This window comes from Dromaius novaehollandiae, chromosome 13, assembly GCF_036370855.1.
Source record: "Dromaius novaehollandiae isolate bDroNov1 chromosome 13, bDroNov1.hap1, whole genome shotgun sequence".
Taxonomy (NCBI): Eukaryota; Metazoa; Chordata; class Aves; order Casuariiformes; family Dromaiidae; genus Dromaius; species Dromaius novaehollandiae.
Window position 1 is genome coordinate 15273208 of NC_088110.1, and position 25507 is coordinate 15298714.

General features: G+C 38.2%; 1 long non-coding RNA gene across 1 annotated transcript in view; it reads left to right on the plus strand.

Moving 5' to 3' along the window:
• The window catches only part of LOC112987655 (uncharacterized), a 174648-nt gene that overhangs the window by 146598 nt on the left and 2543 nt on the right, over positions 1-25507 (plus strand). The window contains exons 8-14 of the long non-coding RNA XR_010391472.1: positions 12143-12264; positions 15255-15499; positions 15803-15962; positions 16074-16113; positions 17326-17951; positions 19276-19383; positions 24878-24949. This is a non-coding gene — a long non-coding RNA (uncharacterized LOC112987655). The remainder of the gene's footprint in view (positions 1-12142; positions 12265-15254; positions 15500-15802; positions 15963-16073; positions 16114-17325; positions 17952-19275; positions 19384-24877; positions 24950-25507) is intronic.

The window sequence follows — 25507 nt, forward strand, 5'->3', positions numbered from 1 at the left end:
TAACATTGTTAAAAAGCATAAGTTAAAATGTAATCAAGAGATACACAGAAGAAAATGTCTTTAATGATAGAAATCAAGCTTAGAGGAAAAACACTCTTCCTGAATCCTGTTTGTGTTTTCACAGTTATATCACTACTTAAGGGAACTGATTTTTTGGTTTTGGATGAGAAAGTGAGCATCTGCCAAAAAGCGTAGGCAAGTGAGCCGTAAAGGTTATTCAGATAGTATTACTAGTATAAAATAGATGCGAAAGTGCTACCATGCATTTTCTTTGAGGCTACATCTGATATACTCGAAATAATGTGTTTCTGTTCAATGCACTGAAGACAGAATCATGCACTGGATCTAGAAGGCTAAGTCTTTACAACAAACAGAAGGAGTCATGTCCTCTGTGAGATGTTAACGCTGGGAATGGCAATAACTTATGGTAAAAGTTATACCTTCTACCTGGTTAGTGTTAAAGATCAAGATTTGGAACAAGTAAATGACTTTTTTTTCATTGGCTTGAAAGCCTATAATGTTTGAGATAAAGTTCATTCATTTCAGTAGCTGAACTGATATGAGAATCTTTATACCTGTTTTTCCTGTAGCACACTAGTAAATATTATCTTCACCATTCACAGTGAGCCAGATTTTCTGGTTTTGAGTAATTTGTTCCAGTACCTGGAATTATTGTTTATGCAAGACAAGGAATAAGGAAATTTTGTTTGGAATTTTTTATAGGTTTTGCATGCTGTAATTCTCTAATCTACTTCTATTGTTTCAGTTATTTAATTGTTTCTGCTAACACTTACATCCTGTACAACCTCTATGAGGAATGTAGCTATTTTAAGAATATACATAAAAGCTGCAATTACATTGTCTTATCAAGTTTTTGCAGCCTATTAAGTTGTTCAGTGCTACTGGAAATGATTAGACTCAATACTGTAGGAAAGAGACTAAAACAGGAGCCTAGGCTTTTAAAGCTGTGATATCTTGGAAAATTCTACCTGTTGAATAGGTTTAAAAAACACTGGCAAGGATAAATATGTTCAGAGTGGAATTCAAAATGTGCACGTTTTAGTAAAAGCAGCCACGCGTTAAATACTCTTAGCCATAGAAGGTGGAAAGAAGATTGGGTAGACGTCCAATGTAGTTTGGGGAGGCTCCTAAGTGATGATGTTCCTCTGCTTTGTAAGAGACGAGATGAGTTAACCTCTGAGGAGCAGACTGGCTTACCCTCACTGTGGTGGGCTGATGATGGTGGTTGCAGGGATGATTTGGAGGACGCAAGAAAATGAGTGACTTTTAGAGACAGTAAAGGAAAGCGACTCCAGGACTGCTGTTGTCCTCCTCGTACAGGCTTGGCTGAGAGGCAGTCAGCAGGGTCCTGAGCTCATCCCTGGATGAGGCGCCAGCAAGCTCCAGTGCCAGGACAGGGAAAAGATGCACTACTGCTCTGGGGCAGAAGCAGAAACTGAACTTCAGTAGCTTGCCATCTCCTCCATTCCTCATCTCCAATCTGATCTTGAGTGGGCTTAGCGCAACTATTTACCACTAAAGGATTTCTTGGCCACACTAACCCACAAGGAGTAAGTGGAAAATTCAGGAAAGGAAAATGCTTTTAAAAAACAATCAAGTTTAAAAAGAGATGTTCCTTTAGCCAAAAAAAACCCAAGCCAAACCCAAAGGGTTTACCATGAAAAGAAATGGACTGGTTTGCAGAAGAGACTCTGACATCAAAATAAACAAAGCTATACAAGCTGCAAAAATATGAAGCAAAGAGAACCATTATGCATAATATTAGAACAAAAGGCATTGCATTATCCATATGCTTGGCAGTAGTGGGAGAAAGGACAGCCAGTATGACTGCAGGGACAGATGAATAACTATCAGTTGGCCTTTCAGTTTTATCAGTGCCTGAACGGCTTGGAGCTTTTCATCTGTACTGCTCCCAAGTTTAATATATCCCTTTTTTTATTTTCTCTTTCTCTTTTTTAAAATTAGACATGTTGTTTCTGCCAGCTGAATTCTTCTGAACGATGCTGGGATTCCGTACAAAAAGGGAGGCAGAACTGTAAGTGTGCAGGAGGCGAAGGAGCTCAGGTTGATATGCTGGTCCTGATCCACTTGAGTCTTTGCCCGCAGAACGGAAAAACTTTATAGTTTGTGATGTTCTAGTGGCAAAATAAACTACTCAAGAAGTTAGAGACATATGTTGGACAGCTGCTGCAAGTCAGCCCAGCATGAGGGTGGAGCAGTCTGTGTATACTCTCTGAGTAGCTATTATGTTGCCAGAGTCCAAGAACTATAAAAAGTTGGATGTTGGTTTTAGCTGGAAATTTTCTTTGCCTAAATTAGTCTTCCCAGATGCTACAAAATAATTCAGTGAAGATAAATAATGCACAGAAAGATGCTTCTAAAAGAACTTTACACTAAATTACTTTCAAATGTGTGTGCATAAATATATATATATGAACTTAACCAAACATTTGCAGTCTCTTTCTGCGTGAAGTATTTCTGAGTTTACTCAGAGAAACCTTCATTAGGATTAATTATTGTCAAAGACTTGTTCTGGAGAGATAAATAGATATACAATTGTATATTTGTACAACATCTGATTTTGCATAGTTTATAAGAACTTATTTCTGAACATCCCTGTTTGAACTTACAAAAAGTCAGTCTAGCTCTTCCATTTTAAATAGTCACCAGCTGTGTTGTTTTCTTTCATTCATTCAGCTAATTTTTCCCATATTTAAATAGTTTGAGAGCTATGTTAAGGTTTCATTCTCTTCAAAAATCAAATTAAAATTCTGATTTCTGCAGTGCCTGGTATTTTTGACTAGCACTTTAGTGACTAGCTCTGATCTTTTTACTAAAGAGTTTACACGACAGTTGCAATTTTAGGGGGAAAATAAAAATAAGCAAACAGCCTTTTCCTACTGACATGGCTGTTTACAGCACAATGCACTTCTCTTCTTCATGTTCATGATGTAGTCATGCAATTCTTTCTTCCTTTGTTGGGCATTGGATTGTTTATCTAGAATATATTTTTAAGAGAAATAGTTGTCAGGAATTTTCATTACACTGGATACTCTTTCTAAACAGAATATGATCACTCTAAAGAACTGATTTTGCTACCCAAGCTGGTTCAGAAAATAAAAGTAGACATATCTATATTGATTTCTCATCTTGACTTCACTTACTGGTTGCCATCAAGCAAGCAGAAAGAAATATGAGGTTGTAAAGTGGGGGAAAGCAGCCTTCATTGAAAGGCAAAAGATCCAGCCCAACTCCTTTCCTTTGACTTCAGCAAGATTTGACTGAGACACAGAGAGGCTAGTGGAACATGGAAAAATCCATCTTTATCCTAAATTTAGTTTCAACTACTGACCCAAGACTTTGGCTGCAAGCTTTTCTGGAGCAGTCTGAAGATTTCATGAGCAATGCTGTTACTCCCATCTCTCCCAGATGTCTGTTACAGCAGGATAGATTCTTTACTCAGTTTAGAGAAAACGAAGTGCTAACACAGATTGCAGGAAAAGAAGATTTTTTTAAAGCACTTGTCCCTCTTTGGAAGCTAAAGCAGTAGATTTAAGTTAAAGCTGCCAATATGGATCATGCTGAAGATTTGCAACTCAAGCCAGCACTATCTGCCTTGTGCAGGCACATCCTTGGGCTTGTCTGAAGAGGTGGAAGAGTGGACAAATGACAGTAAGATCCTTGCCATGTTTGAATTTTTCAATTCCATAGATTTCTCTATCAAAAGAGCTTAGAGATAACCTCATCTGTAATTATTTGTTAGAAGGTTATGGTCATTTTTGTGGAACATGTCTCTGGAGGTGGCTACCCAGTATGCTGATACCTGTTCTTGTGTTCTGACCCTTTGCCAATCGTTCAGCTGAGGCCAAAGGCACTTCTTTCACCTTCCTAGAGTGAGCAGGTGACAGCACCTGAGAGAGGATAGCTGGCCTAAGCTGGATAAGGCCTGAACGATTTTGTTTGCTCTTAGAGGATCTGCAAATATCTACCTATCTATAATGATTTGAAGGAGACAAGTAGTTTTACACAGAACGAAAGAAAGAAGGTCTATGTTATCAAGCCAAGATTTAATCCTTCAAATTAGATTTTTATATGGGAGAAACCCACAGTAGAACCTGAGAGGGCTAAAATGACAGGAAGAATCTTTAAACATTTTCAGCCATCTCATTCCCAGTTCCATCCTTACTCACTCCCCATCTCCGCTAGCCTCCACTTTCTCCAGATCCTTCCTGCTCTTTAGCCTATAGCACCTCCTGTTTCTTTCACCCTACCAGGTGCTTGGCTCCTTTCCTTCTCCTCCCTATCCCCAATCACCCAATTCTACTTACATTCAGTATTCCCCTTTTCTTTCCTGCAGAAGCCCACCAGCAATAGATATTCATGGCCACTTGGCAAGAGTGATTCAGGAAGGCTGTTTTATAGATGAAATATGGGTCCACTGATAACCCTGCAATACGTTTTTCAGGTTACTCTGATGGAGTGTGGCTCATTACCAACTTCTGTGTCAGGTAGGCTGCCAAGTGCAGTACAGATCCCACAGGATGATGGTTTCTCACTGGCCACTGCCATGGTTTCCAATGTTGCTATTGCCTTGTAAGAATTAACCATGCTGTCAGCTACTAGCTGCTTGTCATACTGTTTATAAAGGCTCCTCTCCCAAGCAGAGTTCAGCTTCCTCACCTTCTGTTAATACTGGGTGATTGAGACAGGCTGGCTGCCTGTTTGCTTTATCAGGTTGCTGTCCATGACGGTTGTCCTCTGTCTGTATGATGTGTGAAAGCAATATGATGTACGTTAAAAATGATAGAAGCTTAGATTTCCGTAGATAAACCCTTCTGAGATGATCTTGCAACAAGAAAAGGGGACGAAAGACAGAACAAGAGGAGAATGAGTAGTAATCTGATCAAAAAGCAATACTATAAGCAAATAAAGAAACTTGTTTCCCATTCTCAATCTTTATGCCTTTTATTATTGAAATTGTCCAAAGAAAACATTTTGGGTTATATGAAATGAAGTTGCCTGCCATGTTGATCTGATCACAAGTCTTACAATACAAGCAATGACCTTTGTTTTAACTAATAGAAGGCAGAAACTAGAGTGACAGTATCACATCTGTGCATTTCATTTAATGCTTTTGTATGCCTCTGCTCTTTTTATGATGTGCTTTTACTAGTGAGAATGGGATTAAAGGAGGGAAAAGAAACTGCTTTGTTTCTGCCTTTTGACCATCACCAGGCTTGACTGGCCCCTGAATCGCGGTGAGTAGTCAATTCTTAGTACTGGATGCATTGTAATACTTCAACATTTTATTCCCAATTCTTTCTACCTTGGTTATTAATTTTTGGTGAGATGTGTTATCTGCACAAGCATTCGGGAGAGGTGTCGTGGCCACGCTGATTGCTGGCAGCTCCGGGCCTGATCTAGTGCATCAAAGCTAATGGGAGTCTTGGCTTTGCTGCAGTAGGAAACAAGTTCTAAGCATTAAAAGTACTAAGCTCTTGCCTATCCAGGAGACAATATAACAACTCGTTTTATTTATAAGAACAAAGGAAACTCTCTGGATCTTAAGCTGAATATTCATTTAGATTGTAGATGAATTGAGCAAGCTGAAAAAAAAAAAACCAGTGGGTTTTCTTCTGGAAAATTTTCCTAAATTACTTCACTTTTGGACTTTTGTCCCAATATGAAATGAAATATTTGTATGTGATTTTTTTTCCACCACAGTAAAGAATATCCATTTTCCAGGCATCTCTGATAAAAACTATAATTTAATCTGCAGCTTTGATAGCACCAAAAGGAAAGATTGGGACAAATATAATCTGCACTATCTCCATTTCCTTACTGTGATCCATCAGTTCATTACGTCAAGGTCGAAGCGTCAAAGCTAAAAATTTTAAACTCTTTTTATTTTACAAAATGGAAAATGTCAGAAAATGTCAGGATTAGGAACTGTGTTGACAGAATCAATGCTACAAAGCATCATTTATGAGAGCAGCAGAACATATAAATGCTATGAAGTTTTTAGCTTTTAATAGAGGAACATGTTCTCCCCACAACAGAGCAATATGCATTTATATTAATACCCTTACTCGGTGAGGTTTTATGGCAGCTCATTTTGCTACCAGCATATAAATCCCTCTGATTCAGATTTGTTTTGACTTCTTCCTTTCTCCAGTACATTCCTCCTTTCCTGTGTTAGTAGCTAGAGATCAATTTAAGCAACCTTCTGCCCTTTGAACTTACACTCTCGCTGAACTCCAAGTAGTCTAAAAGGCTTTTCTCCGGAATGCAGTGGTGCTACAAATGATCGGCACCCTTTGCCCGTATGTGTCCTTTTGCTTTGGAGTGTTCCTGCAGTGAAAAAAAAAGTTATGTTTTTTGCATGATATTTTGCTCTGCCCTATTGCTTGCTTTCAGCTCCTTAATTAAATTATCAAAGTTTTCTGTGTATTTTTTTAAAAAGCAATGAACTGTCTGAGTTCAGTAAAAGTCCACAGGAAACAAATAAAGCAAATAGTAGTAGTAGTAGTAGAAGACGACTTTTGCTTTCATTCCAATACTTAAGCACATACTTAACTGTCCTTGGAATTTCAGTGAGACCTTAGCAAATTCTTAAACATCTTTCTCAGTTAAATTAGTTTAAAAATTGAAAGTAAAGAAAACAGAGGCAGCCCAGAATTTTAAACAGCAGACCCCTTCCCTGCCAGTCTCTGCAGCACAAAAACTGCAAAATAAACACGTAGTAAAGCAGATGTCTGAATTCTGAACACAATATTTTTAAACAGAACTGTCTGGCTACATAACTGTCTGGCTGAAAACTGGGAAGGTGGCATTGATCCCAGGAAATCTTTTTTTTAAGAGTGTTTTTTTCTCTAAAATTTCATCCTGAATTCATCATAATTGATTTGCTGAAAGTCTCCTATTCATTCAACTTCTTCACAGCCTTGGTGAATGACTCTGTCTCCCACTGGTTTACTAGTCAAGCATTTCTCAGGCTCTGCTTTTCTGACCTGAAGCTTTGGTTTAGAAGCCGTAGCTTCAAAAATGCTTGCTAAATATTTTGGGGTGAGTAAAACTGTGGTGGAAGTTGAATTAAAAACTGTATTCTCAAAAACACCTCCTGCAGAGTTAGATATTCATTTAAAATCAAATACCCTCTTAGCGATTGCAGTGGTCAGATTTGAATCTCATGTTTTTATTTTGGATAACATGAATTCTAAACTTCACCTCCTTGCTTTCGATGCCTGTGCTGCCTCCCACAAACACTAGCTAATCAGCCCAGCATTTTTCTCAAGTTGGTGTTGCACCATGAGACAGTTTAGTGGGAGCTAGATTAGTTGTAGACTGCAACACAATTGAAGACGTAACATGGGGGATGGCGGTACCCGGGGAATCGTCCTTCGCCCTCAGTGCAGCGGCGTCCTGGGCCGCTACTACAGTACAAGAAATAGGGATAAAAGGAGATGCTGCTTTTGCTGGCATGAAAGCACCTTCTTCAATATTTCCTTTTTTATACGAGCTGCCTCTTCTGCTGCTGCCAAGCTCATAACTTCAAAGTCCTTTCTGTCTGTGTAAGCCGTAATTTCGTGTCTTGGCCTCCTCATCTTATGTTCGTAGCTGCTCCGCTGGTAGTTTTGTTTGTTTTGTTTTTATATCTGCCTATATCTTTTTGTTTTGCCCCAAGCAGATTTTTATTCTTAGTGAGTTTATAATCTCATCTTTGTAGCTTTATGGTTATCCTGCTTTTTTTATGGATTTATTAAGATTTTTTACAAGACTTTTGCTTCACAAGATACCTAGTTCTCTCTAAGAGATTCCTTAGCGCATATGAAAGTCTCCAATAGCATATTTAGTATTCTCATTTGTGCTTGTTCAGCTTGTTAGTTTACTTCACTTCCTTACATTCCCACTTCAATGTGGTTGTATTTCTTTAAGAATTTTGTCAGAAGGTGGGTTTGTGCAAGATATCACAGCTTTAATCCATGGACTCTCGCGCAGGTATTTTCCTTTTCTGCTGAAGACACTAATCTTCCTTTACAATAAAACAATTTACTAAGCTGCGGAAAATTGATAAGACAATTTAATTGCCAATGTTTATGTATTTTCTTAGTAAAACTAAAATCCCACCAATGGTGGTATACAGGTGGTACCAGAAATTCTTATAGAAGTGGTACCAGAAATTCTCAATTAAATAACAGAGCAGTTTAGCAAATACAGTGTGGAAAAAAATGACAAGACACCCTTACAAAGTTTCTTTTATTTATTCAATTTTTATAAATATCACAGAAAGTGATAACTTGGTTTATAAATTGAAGGAATAAAGTGAATGTGCCAACATGAAAAAATATAAACAGTTACATTGTCATTCATTGTTTGAATTATTCATTATTTAAAATATCTTTTAAGAGTTTTTCATTGCACCTGTAAGGCAAAGAACCATACTTATAACAGTAAAATATAGTAAATAATTATTGAGGTATGCATCAAAGATTCCTTTTAGTTATTTTAGAACGAATATTCAAAACTGCCACTTCTCTTGATTTTACTGTGAAGTTTTGCAATATTTGATGTTTGCCATAAAGTTTCAAACATGGGACAAGAAAAAGGCCAACTTTTATTTTTCAAAGGAAGTTTATAGCTGTGGTGATTAATTTAGAAAAATATAATGTTAAATAACAAGATGACAAATAAAAAGGTAATTAAAATATATTTTAATCATTGAGAATTATTTATTAATTTTGAAAATTCTGAGCTTTTAACTCCGTATACATTACTACTTACTACAGAGGACACTATTTTCAGCCTACACTGAATATATGTTTATATGTGTCTATATGCTTTTACTTGTCTAACTTGGATAAAAAATAATTAAGTCTGGGCCTGTAAACAGCTAATCAAATTACCTATCAACAGAACAACCTTTTTAATAAAAAACGCTACCAGGGAGACACTCATAAAACAGAAAATAAAAGCAGTAGAATAGAAAAATATGTAATGAAATGTACAAAAAGCATAGTGGGAAAACCAAAACCAGGAATTATTGTAATATTAAAAGTCCCACAGGTTTTTAAAAGTTCTAATAGTCATCTCATAGTGGACTTCAAAGAGATATGTGCAAGAGAAATCTTCAGTCCATTCTAAATTTTCTGAAATAGGAAAAGTTTCAAACACAAGTTGGGGTGAATTTGTGGCATTGTTGGAGGAAGGAGCGAGAGGAGCATTAAACATTCAATGGGAAGTAGAGGTAAGAAAAAATAATAACCATTCCAAATTATCTCTCAATGAAAAATTAAGTCTTTTGGTGAAATATTCAGAGCATATTCAGAGCTGTGTCTCAGATCAGACATAGTCCCAGGTCTCTCGATCCCTGAGCTGTTAACAATTAACAGGGTCAGAATCAAGAGAACCAGTTAATAAAGAATAACTCAAAAAAAAAGCTTTTTGCCATTGACTTCATTGGGATGAACATTTACTAACTAGTTCAATATATACCAATGCAGGCAACGTAAAATATTTGAAAACTATCATAGAAATATTGTGTAAGTATTAAAATTGATAAAATAGAAAATGATCATCACTGGTTCCCAGGTTTTGACTTGTATCTTTCATCCTTTCAGTTCAAAGTCATGATTATTTGCACTTTTTCTATTAAAAAAGAATTCAGTATTCTTTTTTAAATCTAGTGAAGTTGGTGAATTGATTTTTTTCACTTTCAATTATACAGGTTTGGAAGTAAAATGCTTCAAAGTTTTCTGCTAATCTGGTACGGTCAAATAATGGGTAATTGGAAGCGAATGTCCTTTTTACCTGGCTGCATCTAGCTATCAAAGAAATCTTCCTATTAACTGTTAAATCATCATGACTTCCAAAGGCAGCTCTGCAGTCGCCGTTGCTTTGCCGGTACCTGGTCTCCGTCGGGCAACGGGGCTGCGCTGAACTGCCTGGCGTTAGTCTGGTCAGCTCCAGTGCCTAATGTTTTCCCCGTGAGTTGATGAGCTATGTGTTTTGAGAAACTCACCTTTGCAAAAGTAGCTTACATGCAAGGTTTTGGAAGACATACTTGTTTCTTAATAATTTTTCGCTATTAGTGCCTCGGTTCTGGGGGTTGTTTCCTTGTAATGCTGGAGTGGAGCAGGGAGGAGTCCGCCGTAAGCTCACTTCCAAACGTTCTTGCTTTCGTGGGAGACACAGGCAAAGGCAAAATCCTGAATAATTTGGTCAGGCAAAATACCAGATGAGCAAAGAGGGAGCTTGGTGAGGGAGTTGGATCAAGCAGAACTGGACCAGTGGCGGTAAATTACACAGAGGAGCGTGCACACACACGTGGAGAACTGCGCCTTCTCCTCCGCAGATTCGATGGTCTGTTTTAGCTGAAGCGAGAGACTCCCGGCTGCGCGCATTAAGCTCCTTGGAGCTTTTGAAGAAAATGCCGAGTGCCGAAGCGGCACCGCTGAGCACTGCGCCTCGGGCGAAGCTGGCTGCCCATGGAGCTGGCAGTGACGCTGGCGGGGGGCTGTGAGGAGGGAAGATTTTGCTCTTTCAAAAATGAGGCAGCCACAGAAAGCGGGTGCGTGAGCCCAGCGGCATTTGGGGGGGCCTGCGGGAGGGAGGCGCAGGTTTCAGCGCGGCGTGGAAAACCAGGGCACCGGCGGAAGCCCACACCGGGAGCTTTCTCGGAGCCAGCCGATCCGCGCCGAGGCTCACTCGGGCAGCTCCGATCAGCGTGGAGGGTGCTAGCGCAGCCGCACACCGAGCAAGCAGCAGCTGGAAACTCTCTCAGTGTGTATTAGTAGCGAGCATTAATTTCTTATTATTTGCTATTAATTATATTTATTAAAACTTTATAGTAGAAGTATGTGGCATTTACAGACGAAAGTGAGAAAGACACCTGCTCACAGTCTGGGAATGGGGGAGAGGAAGGCAGCGGTATGTTGTAGTAGGTGCCAGGGGAAGAGTAGACACGCGTGGGCAAAGAGGGAGATGATATTAAACACGCTATGGCATGTAGGGCAGCATGGGAAAGATTTAAAGACAATGCGTCAAAGCGATTTTTAGATACAATTCAGTATGTTTGATAACAAGACCAACAGACTTCACGAGCCTGCCGTGATGCAATGTTCTTCAAGATTTGCCAGCCCTATTGCCATGCAGCTGACAGCGTAGGTTTGTTTTATGTGACTTTTGTCGACTTTTCGAAGATCATGTGCCTTAAAATTCATTTTAGGTGTCTGGATTCATTTGGCTAAAGCTGTTTAAAGTTCTAGTGCCCAGTCTAAAGTGGGTTGGTTTTTTGGCTGAGGTATTAATTAAAAAGTAGAAGTGGGCATGTTTTGGCACCATATATTGGAAAACAAAGCGGTTCTGTCATTTGGCGCATGTTGGTCTCTTGTCTAGGTGAAGTGCATTAGAGATCATAGCAAAGTGAACACTTAAAAGATCATCAGCTTGACACCGTCAAGAAAATTATTTTAAATTTTTGCTTGAACTTGTCCCTGTAAGGGTCTCTTTCTGCCTGCACCTCCCTTTCTTTGGTGAAACACACAGCTGTGGTGCTTCAGTCGTGCTGAAAACCATAAAAACGCAACAACAGAGAAAAAACAAATCACAAACATGGAAAGAGAGTACAAAATCACTGCTATTCTGTTCCCTAGGCTCTCTGCTTAAGAGCTCTATTCACTTAAAACATTTTCCAGCTTCTGAAACACTTGATTAAAGTCAATTGGGAAACAGATAAGCTCTTAAAAGTGCTAATTTGTGTCTCAGAAAACTTGAATAAGTCTAAATATGAAATTCTCCATTGCACTGTATTCATGATTGCGGGGCTTGTTTGGAGAACATTTTAACATTTCAGTCTCTATGCCTACTTCTTCCTTGTGTTGTGTATTTTTTAAAGGCATTAATTAGTATAGTGTTAGAGTTCAGCTATGAGCTCCCCCAACCTCCTTTCAGTCTCTCGAGCCTTTAGAAAGTCTCCTTCAGATCGGAAGTCAGATGTCCTGTTTCCTTTTCCATTCTCTGGTCACACAGACCAGTACACTGAAGATAGTCCTTGTTTGGCCTCGTATACTAGCCTACCAGTTAAACTGATATTCCAGTTTAATTAATATCCTCTCATTCTTAGGCTGTCGTTGTAGGGATGACATTTATGAACAGACCCTGAACAAGTTGCATGGTGACAGGTGTGTGCAAACAAGCACGCTGTGCACTGAGAAGGTAAGCAAGGAGCAGGCCAAGCACCAGAAGGTGAGTATTTGAAGCCATGACAAATTTAACTTCATCGCACAGAAGTATATTTGCTACTGCTGGAGCAGAGCTATATAACTTTCAGGGAATATAACCCGTGTTCATAGCTTTTTCTGAATTAAAATAGCTTACCTTCCAGTGGCTTAACCGCATCGTATGTCAAGCCTAAATAATTTTAATACCGAAGGCATCCTCTATGAACTTTCTTCTTTCCCAGTTTGAAGGTTGCTGAGTGTCTTCTAATCTAGTAATTCCTAACTCTTCTCCCTTCTCTCTTTTGGCAAGAACAAAATAATTATTTTGTATCTTACAGAAAACCCTAGGCCTTGTCTGTCACACCTGCCTTCTCCAGCCGACCGTTTTCTTGTGGTGCATTTGTGAAGCTCATAACCTTATCAGCAGTTATGTATTTGCATTAAGAGAATTCTCTTTTTCAACTGGCAGGTTCTTGTCTGCCCTAGGGCTGTTATTATATTCACATAATGTGTATAATACATATATGCTCACACAGCTGCTACCATCAAACTGCAAAAGTTATGGTTCACTGACCTTCTTTGGCACAGTGTTTCACATTTCTCCAAATCTCTTTGCTCCCACGTGTAGAAAAGTTTTTCACACGTGTGCTGAGGTGCAGCTTTTCTTCTGCTTCTCTGTGTCCCACTCCTTGTGAGACTAATGAAAGCAGGCAGGGCTGCGGTGAAGAGCGAGTCTCCAAGGTGAACCGCAGCAGGTTTTTGAATACTTGAAAGCCTTTTCACAATCTTCAAAATGAATATTTAGTTATTGGGGCCTTAGACCCCATCTTCCATCCCTAAGTATATCATGCCTCATATAAAATTAAGAGCTGTCTCTGAAATTGTCACTACATTGTGCTGGTCTTAAAAAAGGTTATGTTTTTTCCTCATGCAACTGTAATCTCAAGTGTCACATCTGTTGTTTCAGTGTTGGTGATGGTTTCAGGACTGACATAGGAGTTTTGACATTTTAATTCTTGGCAAGGCATTGGTGTGACACTAATGCAGATGTGTTGACACTTGAGACTACCAACTCCCCGGATTAAATATCTTCCAGAGCCACTAGATTTGCTAACAAACAAATGCATACAATACAAATTGTAATCCCACAATGCCAGTTTAAAGTAGCTGCTGGACTTGCCTTCTTCATGTTTTTATACGTATATATAGATGTAGATATTTAATATGTGTAATATATACACACACACACACACACACACAAGCATATATATAAAAACAAGCATAAAATGACATATGAATTCACTCATGAAGAAAAGAGCTTAGCTATATAAAGCACAGGCATCTTCCAAAGGTACTTAAAGGAGCTGGAACAGCTGTTAACAGCTGTTAACAAGAGAACCTTCCACACCAGTGCCAAGTAACAAGTACTTGCATGATACAGGCACAAACAAAAATAAAATTTTGGATTATATTAAGTTTATACTCACAAAAATTAATTCCAAAGGATGATTGTTAATGAAAAGATTTTTGTTTGTTTTTTAATAGTGGATATTTAGGTTCATGTTTTGCCTTGTTCTGTAATAGTTTGATTGATAAAATACAGGTGACAGGAAAGAATCAATGACTTGAGAGCATTACTGGGCAAAGAAAGATGCTGAGTGTGGAAAACACTAACACAGCAGTATGGACTATAAAAAAGAAGTATTGAGGAGTAATCTGTATTTCAGGGTATTAGGTTCCTCTGCTAATCTGATTAACAGGTTGAAGGACTTTCCAGAAATATACAGTTTCTTGAGAAATCAAGGTAGCTAGCTTGCATCATTTGTATTCCCATGATTATGCTACACTGCTCAAAGGGCTGACCTTTCTAGAGAATCAGACCATTAATTTTGTTATGATAGCTAGAAGAGGAGAACAATTACTTAAGACCTTAAAATAATGAAGAAAGCCAGCACCTCAAAATATAAAAATAAAATAAAGTATCTATATGACCTCCAGCCACTAAGAGGTAGCACAAAACCAGGAAACAAAAGCATAAATGAAAGGGCTGCAGCAGTTTAAAGAACCATTTGTTCCCAAGAAATTGTTGTGGAAAAACAGAAAGGAAATTTTTGTTCCTTTGAAAGTACAGAGACTTCCATAAGCAAGAGTACAGGTCTAAAAACATTACAGTGTCAAAGAAAAACACTAATAATCAGAACAACAAGAATAAAAAGTTACATGTATGAAACAATCAGACATGTGGTGTAATATAATTGTAGCCGAATACTTGCACATTTCTTTTTGTTTCTATAAAAAGAAAAAAGCTACAGTGACCATACGCTGAAGTTGTTCATTGGTTTCTCTGGTCTCAGTAAAGACTTTGCCACAACCTCTGAGCCTATTGACACGGGCATTAACAAGGTGGTGGTGTAAAGCGTGTTACAGATGAAGAAGCCCAGTTTGGCAAGGGCCCAGGAATGCTCAGGCACAGATCCATCCCTTCTAGCTGCGGAGGTTGGGAACCTCATCATCCTCCACTCCATAGGTAATCAATGAAGAGAGAGGCGTCTCCAGAAGGCAATTCAGGCCTCTCTAGAGGGTGATTTGTCTCACTAAAGATCTGAAACAACCTCTAAAGGTATCTACATCTCTTAACGTACTGTATATGGAGAATAAGTTGACTAGGCTGTTAACTCTGGGCTTCAGCTCTGTTTGGGCAAATGTGAGGCATAAGTTACAAAGCCTGATAAATTAGAGCACAGGTAAACATGACTAGTTTAAATGTGTAATCTGTAGATTGCAATGCTGTGTAAGATCAGCTAATTAATTCCAGTGATGGAATAAATTCTCAGTACCCTGCATTGTACAATCATTCTTTTTCTGACAAAAAAAACCTGTCCTGTAAATCCCCAGATTTTGTTCCCCTTTTATGAAGAAACCCCACCTAAATGCATGGGGTACATTTTGTGGTCTGATTAAGGCCTTGTTGTGCAGTGCAAGTGGCTTGCTTAGGAGAACACTCTGTATTTGCAGGTTCCTCTGCCAAATGGTACCACTCAAAGCACAGAGGGATAAGTGGCCAGGAGGAGGGCACAGCTGAAAGAAGCACCATTATGATACAGCTTCTGGTGATATGCCAGTCCTACAAACTAAAATCTGCCTATTTCAGGGCAGATATGCCCTGTTTTGCAAAATTATAGAATCACAACTCTCCTCAGGCCCACCCATCTTTTCTGCTTATGGCTGAAGGAAGGTATGAATGGGCAACTAAGCTCAGAGTGAGTATTCATGTAAGAGTTAAATGACTGGAAAACTGAGAACTTATTAATACAATGTTTTTTGTTTATTTAAATGTGAATTGAACTTCAAATGACTTGGAAAAAGTAGAACTCACTGATTAATACAAGGAGGAAATATACTATTGATTTTTCTATTTTTTCTATCACTTAAACATGTGAATATAGGCCAATGATACTCTAAGTAATATGAATAATGTCTGTCATTAGTACTATCTTTTGCTTTCAACACCAGGAAAATATTGTGTGCAGTGTAACGTGTGTGGTTTTGGTATTTATTTTCAGTTCTCATGCTGTCATCTTAGGAGAATTTGTAAGTAATCTGGACCCAGTCAAATATTTGACCTTGGATGAGACACTCAACCTGCATGTGGACCTGAGTCTGTCGTATCTGGAGCTTCCCAAAATCTGACAGTTTCCTTTTCTATTATGATCCATTTCTGTGGTAAGCTCTTAAACCCACATGGATTAACCCCAGGGTGATGCAATGCTTCTACTATGAAAAATGCTATGCAAATGTGGCAATATTACTGTTTTCTTATTCCTTCTCTTCCAGTGTTTATGCACTACTACCATGTCAGCCGTGCTCAAGAACTGTAAGTCTAATGTTTACTACCTCCACTGAATAAAGAGTATATGGCAAAAGATGGATGTAAAACTGCTGAGGGGATAGCAATGTGGTAGCACATTTTTTCTTTTCTCGTTACAAAAATTAGGTTCTATTAGAAACTGAGATATTAAAGTGGAAGAATTTAGGAAGAACAATTGAGAATCTAAGTATCACTGATCCTTGTCCCATATGTACTTTTAAATTTTGGAAAAATGAGTGAGATTTAAACACACAGGTTTTTAGGAGTTCTTTCATTTTGGTAGGAGTATATAATGGCTTGTGAGTATGATCTGAACTGTGCAATTCTGTGTATCATGAGAGAGGTGCTAGCCTTAAAAGCAAGTATGGAGGGTGCTCAGCAGGCCAGCAGAGCCAGTCCAGGTTCATACAAATGAATGAATATGTCCATCCAACACATGTGTGATAGGTAGGAAAGGCAAGTAGAAATAGCGCATAGTTACAGGGCAATTTCATCTCCCCTAGCTGACCTGTATGTAATCTGAGGAAAACGTAACTCCTCAGCTTTATGCAAAAGAAGTTTTCATACTAGAGACTAATATGCCACAAGGATTATCTTTGCCTGATCTTGCTGTTTTTTTCCTATTTAGACCAGCCAGAAGATTGAATACACTTTTTCAATATTCAGACATGACAATCCCTAGTAATTAGCTGTCCCAGAGCTAGATTATTAGTAAGCTATAAAAAAGTCTCTAATTTCCATCAACAAATACAGTCTCCAGTCATTAGAGTCTGCAAGAATAGCATCAATTTGTTTGAGATTTTCCTTTCCCAAGCATTGGTAGGAAGAGTTATTCCCATATGAATTTAGAAGGATGATTAGAAAGAGACTTTTTCAAGATGGCTTTAAAATGAAGCAGCCAGACATAAGAATGTAAATCATGTTCTATGGGAAGAAAAAAAATAGATCAGGCTAAGAATGCAAATCATATTCAAGGGAAAAATTCAGATCAATATTAGAATCTGCCTTGTGTGACTGCAGTAGCATAAAATTATCTCCTGAGCTGCCTGTAAAAATGACAGTAGAGAGGAGAAAAAGATTTCAAGCAAAAGATGGCCTGCTGATAATTTGGCACAATTAAGCTAAATTGCTACCCAAATTGGGGGTAAAATATTTTATGAAAACAGATGGAGAATACTTGTGGAAAATGTCAGGTATGTTCTTATTTCATTGTTACAGCAAGAAGCAATACGAGGTGTTGGAGAGATGAGGAAAATTACTGGATTGGTGTTGGATGCCTAGGCAATGGCAGTCTGATTCTCAAATGCTAGAAACAAGTCGGTGACCTCATTTTTCCAATGCAGTGTCTCTCTTCGAAGGAGAGATCCCAAACTTTGGTAGTTGTATTCTGGGGAAAACGAATTTAGGAAAGGTTTTCATTATGATTCAAGACATTACCTGGACTCATTAAGAACTTTGTGGGAGAAACATTTAGAAGAACATTTAGAAGAAGATATATACACACACACACACACACACACACACACGGACACACATATATATAGCTATTTCAGATAGATTTTTCTAAACTGAAGCAGAGTGAACTGGCTTCAGCTTTCACCGACTTCCCAGCCCCCAGCTTCTGCAGATCTCAGTCTGTTTCCCTGACTTCAGAGGACATTTCTACTGTGAATGGAGGATCCAGTTTCCTGATGATCTTGATGATACCATTCTTGGAATTCAATGTGAGACACCAGATCCTGAGAGTCCTAGTTCAAGGCCAAGTTCTCAGTCTCAAATTCCTTGCTGTGGAGCTGGGCTCCATCTGCCTCCAGCGACCTGCCTAGTGTGATCGCGCTGCGTGGGTAAGTGTCGCTCATTCTGGAGCAAAATACCTGATGATACTTCCCTGAAGTTGTAAGTTTGCTGAAATTGAGATAGTGCTGTGAAACATTTAATGAATCAGTATTTTCTGAGCACCTTGTTCTGAGTTTTTTGAAAATTTGGTGTAATGACAGGAGCTGTTAGGTATAGGCAGTTTTGAAAGTTGGATGTATAGTTTCAAAAAAGGAGAAAAGATTTCCAACAAATCTCCCTATAACCTATCACAAATGCTGTTTAAAATTAGAGGCATGATGTGAGTAGAGTTGAATAAATAATTTACATTTAGTAATGTAGATGAAAAAAGAAGCTTGTGTCTGCTTATAAAATATCCATTGAGATGTCCTTGATTTTATCATTTTAACATAATGACAGTAGCATATTAATGGAACAGGATAATCATGACCTGTTCTGTGCAAGCATTCAGTGGTTAATAGTCAATTTTCTTCACTAATGACCATTGAAGAATCATGGTCACATGGCACTATTACTTTGAATTAAGAAGTGTGCAGGTCCTGCTTGTATAAATTAGGGTGTGTGTCTGAATTAAAAATATGATTTACAATTTTTCTTTCATGAAAATATCCAGATTCCTTTGTTTAATAAATCATATGACCAAACTAAGTATCAGAAACATTGGTGGTTTGACTAATGTGTAAGGAGTAGGATGAGTTAAAAACATATTTTTATTGAGGAAATGATGTGTTTTGCAATGATTTTCATGCATTATGTGTCATACATGAAGCAGCGAGCTACAGTACAAGCAAAGGGAAATCAGGAATGTCTAGCACCTCTGCAATTCCATAATGCAGCTGTATGATAACCATGGCTGGGCCTACGAATTTTCCTGAGCAGTTATTTAAAACTTCAACTGTAAGCTTCCAATTAAAAATATATCGTTTAAAAGTTGGTTTTGCCTCATAGCAAATTTTTGATCTATGTCCTTGCATACTTTAAGACTGCTGCATTGAGAAATTTCTAACTATGGCCCCTGGGGGGGAAGTGATAGGGGGCCCTGAGAGGAGACCTTACCTTTTAGAAGGAAGAGAGACATAGACAAATGTAGCTGGGGGAGTAACTTACTCAGAGGAGGTTGTGCATAACCACAGACTGAGGAAACAACGCAGGGGAAGGACGTGGCCTTCCAAAACTAGTCTGCACACCTACTCTTCAGAGGATTATAAATATTACCTCAGACAAACCTTGCTTAATTTCTCTGTATTGGAAGTAAAAATCAGCATGGACATTTTGATGAATTAAGCTAGGGAGAGCTGATAGGTGATTTTGTTTAAATTCTTTTGATTGCAGTAGAAATCAAATTTATTTTGCTGGAGGGCGGCTCGCCTAGTAAAGCACATTAAATCACTCTGCTTCCAAGGGAAAGTGAAGCAGCTGATATACATCCCAGCTGGAGAGGTAAGCTGTCTGTTACATGCTCATTACACATATTTATGTCTCAGCTACAAGCTGAGAAGTATTCATGAATTTTGTATATTTTAAAAGTGTTTCCAGGTATGCCTTTAACTTTTCAGTTAGGTCTAAGTTTGTACAAAGTCCAAATTCCCTCTATGCCTGCTATACTGTTTAATTTTTCACCCATCAAGAAGTTGCAGGAGTTCACTGAAAGACAGTAGTATAGAGATGGCAGAATGCAACCAAGCATATTAAAGTATCTGCATTCTATGCTAATGGCACAAACAGTGACTGTCAGGTCTTTGCAGTGTGAGTTCTGCAAAATGTCTGATCTGGTTATGTGTAAATTAATCTCTGTAGGTTTCAGACCACATTTTACATAAGTGTGGGCTCAGTGGCTTGTGTTGTGTTGTCTTGTTTTGTGGCTGTTAGTCTCTAGTAGACCTTCAGCACAAGAACTCTGCCATACAGTCTGCATTTTCACGTCAAGGTGGGAGGAATTGAACCGCCTCACTGCTGCATGTCAATGATAGCTCATTGTTTCTCTTGGCATCCCAGCAGTCATGGGAACTAAAATGGATTAAAGTGACTTAGTTTTTCTTCTGAAGTGTCATAGAAATAATGGTATGAAAAACTGATGTCATATCTTCAGTGAAATGGGAATAGTTATTAGTTCAACCAGTAGGTATCAGTTCAGATGCTCACGATGGTGCCAGTCAAGTATGGGCCAGAATTCTCATTTGGGCCAAATTTACCTTAGGTCTTTTGTGTAGAATAGGTCTCTTATTTGGACCCAAGTCTGTGCTCAGACATTGGGGCTTAGCATGGGCACGAAAAAGCGTTTACCTGTGATGCAAAGAGGCTCAGAAATGCTGTGGCTGTACGATCCTGTCTACGCCATCCACCACATAGGCCACACAGCCGTAAGGCAATATTGTGAGCAAGCTGCTGAGGCTGCTGTCTGTCCTGAAGAGCAAGTTGAGAGGTGCTGCAGGACTTTCTGGGGACCACTGAACTCTGCAGGACGCAGGCATGCAGCACACTGCAGAGATCAATCACAGCGTCGCTCGTCTTGCTGGTCATTCAGATCACCTTTTGGAAGGGGTATAGACTGGGGAAGAAGGAGAAGATGGGCAGTGATGCTAAATTACTGACTAGGCAATATACTTTAGTCTGTAGTGAAAATGTTGGCATAAAAACCTAGGAGGTTCTGATCACTTTCAATTCCAGAGACAGAACTCTGCACCCCGTCTTTCCATTGGCATTTATTGTTTCAAATACATTTAGCGAAAATGGGAAGATGCACACCCTGACGGTAGATATGGAGAAACACAGACTTGTTTCAGCTTATCAAGAGTTTTTAATCCCTACTTAGAAATAGAAGCTTTTACAGTTCTCTAGCAAATTGAACATTCGTTCATTCTACTTTTGAGAAACCTAAGAAGCTTCAGTAAAACAAAAGGACTCTTTACAATCACCTCAGAAATCAAAATTCTGAAAAGCAAATTTTGTTCATTTCAGATAGCTGGATTTTTTTAAACAAAATATTTAATGAAATTAATAGCATGATTTATAAACTATGCCTAGATCATTGAATTAGTATTTTTTTCATCTGGAGAGAAAAGGTTTTGTGCGGAAAAGTGTCCCTCGTGTCAATGTCTTAGGCTGCTTCCTCTTGGCTATACATGGAGGTGAATGCAATGTCTGCCCACTTACAATGTTGATGGTCCTGTCAGTGGTACAACTGACCCCTCTGTGGTCTGCTCAAAACTGTATTTTCCCATATGCAAATATTCACATTGTAGCTGGCTCTTAAATAGCTAATACTATTTGTATGATTTGATACCATCTCAGTCCATGCTGATCAATAACTTGAGTAATAGCTTAATGCCCTTTCCCATCTGTCCTCAAATAGATGAATCCATTGTAGGTAATTTGGAATTTTGTTTTGATTTTTCTGAACTGCAGCAATGAAAGAAATAATGAAAACTTTTCCAATGATGAGGTAAAAACATTATTAGAAGATTCTGATCAAATCAGTGGTAGAGCATCCCTAGGCATATAACTACTGCTTTCCATCATTGGAAAGAAGACTCAAGTTTAAAAAAAAAAAGTCTGATACTCCCAAAATTTGCAATTTTTCCATACTCTCCTCTCACTCGATGATAAATCAGCTGTACTTGTGATGAAGTATCAAACCACATTCTGTAAGACTTACATAAATAAGAGGAGACTAGAACCCAGGGTCTTTAATATCTTTTTTGTCTGATTTTCTGTAAGTATTCAGAGGAGTAAGATTAAACTCTGAGAATGTGGGCAAATCCCACGGTATCAGCCTTAGGTTATTTGAAATCAAGGAGTCCCCCTTTCTTTACTAAGAGTACTGTATAATATATTTACAGATGAGGTGTTACTTTGAAGTCGGGATCTTGTCTTTGATCAAAAGCATACAGCTTCCCTCATGTCTTTCAGAAAGAGACAGTAGTTATATTGCACTGGTGTGGGTTTTTTTAATGTTTTGGACAGCAAAAATGACATTTACATGAAACAGTAATCCTGGGAATGTATGAGATAAGACAATTTCAGCTATGAGTTGAGAGAAAGTCTCAAAAGCAGACTTTAAATCAAGCAGAAGTCATGTCATACTCACTTTGCCTCCCTTACCTGCTGTTAATTAAAGTCCTGATAAAGGAGGTCTGTCAACATTAATATGATGAAAGTAAAACGTGTTTAAAATTTTCTAGATGAAAGTACAGTTAATCAGTATTAGAGGAAAAAAAGGTTTTGAGTAAATGCTCTTAATTCAGCATGGTTGTTTAAGAAGTGTAAATACACCACAGTAGAGCTTTTTAATCCACAAAGGGAAGGAGCATATTGACTGACAGTGCAGTAGTTTTGATTCCTAAGGATGATAAAGAAGGACCAATACAATTAAAATGAAAAAACACGAAGTAATGACCTGCTTAGTCTACTAGTATGCTTTCTAGCCACTCAAGGCATTAACTTTATCAGGCCTGTGTATTTGGATCAATAATATTATTTTTCTGGTGGTTTTATATTGACTGGCCACTGACTCTTATATGATATTATATGTAAACATGAATGTGTCTATCCTAGAGGTAAAAAAAAGAGGAGTCCGGAAGAACAATAGGCTGCATACACACAGCAAGGAAACACTTCTGAGGTGCCCCTGTAAAGATTTGTTTTAATAAAGACTCTCTGGTTTATTCCAGATTATTATATAATTATATATAATTATATAATTTATAGTGGAAAAAAGTAGCTCTATTGTTTTATTTTTGTGGCACGTTAATGTACCATGGATGTTTTTGGAATGATTCTTTGAAGCAATCAAAGCTTCTTTCCTGAGACTTGCAGTGCCAGAGCTATCAAACACGTTCATAGTCTGGACCACATTTTAAGAGCAAAGTTGCCTTATTCAGTTATGATGTGATCCTTCAGTATGCGTTTTTATTTGTGAAGTGTCTGTGAAACACTTGCTTACCTAGAAAATTGATATTAGGATGCTGTTTGCTCTGTTTATGTCAGTCTCTTAATGTCACCTAATAGCTCTAAATAAGCAAAACGTGCCTTGTGACTAGCTGGATGTTTACTGATAAACTACAATACTAGAGAAAACTTGTTGCCATCAAGAAACCGTGGGTTTGGCCATCTGCATTATGGCGATTGCATCCTCCCTTCAAAGAAATTAAATGCTGCTGTTAGGAGCTAAATGAGAGTTTCAGTCTCAGCCTGTGTTGCAGCCAGCTTTGTAGTTTGTTTGGTCAAAGTGCAGGTTCCCCCATGAGCTTGCCTCCTGTCCACATTTTAGCCTGGAGACAAAAAGGGAGAAAGAATTATAACCCATTCATATTTCTTTATGAATTTTTTAACTAGGAGAAGACAAAAACATTTAACATCTTTTAATATGCTTTGTTGATGATTTAGTATTCTTAAAATATTGAAACCAAGCTAAAAAAACTAGAATGTCCACCCAATCAAATGACGGTTCATTGGAAAGGTCAAAGTAATACATAAAACTAGTACAAAAGTGCAGGGAAATAGGAGGATAAGGTTCAGCTACTTAATTTCTGAAGAAAAGGCTGTAGCTGTGCAAAGAGTGTTTGAATCCTTTTCTCCAGTTGTTGCATTGTGCTGAGTGGGAGTCTGTGCCCAGAACAGATTTCTGCCAACGTAATTTCTTCAGCAGAGCCGGACTGCCTTGTTTGCCATAGCAGGAGCAAGCCCTATCTGTTCTAGGAGACTGCATAACTAGTTTTTTCTGCATTAAAGAATTCTTAGCCCTAAGACAAAATTAGAGAAAAGAGTTTTTAGCTAAATAACTTTAGTAAGGAAAGGAACTATAAATTATTTTTAAATATAACCTTTGTCACTCGTATAGCATTTGTGCAATCTGCAAACCAAACTTTTAACTGAAATTTGCGCAAAGTGTCACTTCACATTATAAAGATAAGGTACAATGTGCTCTGTATTTTTTATGCTTAAATGTAACTACAAACACTTAAAATGATAGTGTTCTATGTACCTTTGTGAAAGCTTTGGGGGCTCCCCTGATGAGTCTGACCTGAGATGGGCATGTCTGTCTGAAGCTAGCAAGCACAGCTATGAAAGACAGCAGATTTGGATAAGAGAGAGAGCATAGCATGAGCTGAGATGTATCAGCAATATTGCTTGTTTTGCTTTGGACATTCTCCTTTGTGCTGACTTACTACTGATTCTTCCAGCAGTCTTCCTCAGAGTATTTCTACTCAAACTCTCCATTTCTTTCTCATGATCTTCTCCTCTTCTACCCAATAATTTCAGTGTTCACCTTTTGTATTCTTTGTCCTTACGCTCTCTTAGTCTCTATTATAATAACTCCATAAAAATAATTAAAATGAAGGAAAAGAAGGGTTTTTTTTCCCCATATCTGATTGGCAGTGCTAACAAGATACTCCTGCTTTTATCATTTTCCTGTGCTTTGCCTGTATTTTAAATTTTGAACAATGACTACCTGTTGGTCTAGGTATAGCACGATGGAGTGCTGATCTTTGTCAATTCCTAGATGACACTATTATATTACAATTCAGTTCCCATGGGAGTTTCATCACCTTGAATTCAGAATGGAATAGGAAGAAGTATCATTATTCCTAGTTATAAATGGAAATAAATAACAAAAAGAAAATACTAGATAATCAGAAACTGATAAATTGTGCTTCCGTCCTACACCAAAGCCTTCCCTTGAGGGAAATGGGAAATGAAATGAGCCATCAATAATGCCAAAATCAAATTGCAACTAAAAAGCCTGGGAGAGTACGGTCTCAGAAAAATCAGTGCATTTGGACTTCCACTCTGTGCTTCCTAAGCAGGGCAGACGAACTTTCACCCCAAAGTCGTGTTCACCTCTACAACTTTGTCATGAGATTTCACAGCTAGGAAAAATAGCTTTTGATATTTTCCTTTTCCACATCAATCTTCTGTCTTTGTTTTTCTTCAGATGCTGACTTTTTTATGCTTCTGGTGCCTTGAGAAGCGTAGAAATGTGAGATGTGAAAAGAAAACCTTGGAAGTATGTTAACAAAGCAGCTTTGGTGTTTCACAAACTCCTGCCCAAATGTATCAGAATATGTACAATGAAACTTCACACTTTGCATTATTAATGATGTTATCAACTGAACAGCATAAAGCTGTATAACTTTACAGACTTCTTCCAAAATTAATATAGAATTCCTAATTCTATACAAATTAAATCAGTATAAACTTGTAATATACGCCAAATTATTTCTTATTTACACCAGTGTAATTCCTAGTGTAAGTAATCCCCAAATTTATCCCTTAACTTTGTCTTGGTACTAAAATCAAAACCGTCTAAGGCCTGTCATAAGTGCAGAAGGGTGTGTATATGTGTGTCCATCCATCTCTACAGAGTATTTTTTAAAAGCCAGTCCAAAAACTCAGCACTCCAAATGCCAATTAACCACAGTTTACACTCACTTGACAGGGCAGATTCCTGGAACTGTTTAAAGAATGCACATTCACGCGAGAGTGTGGCCTTGTCCAACAAGGACTGCTTATTTCTCATCTGTTTGTCACATTTTTGAAGTACAGAGATATATAAAGCCATTTC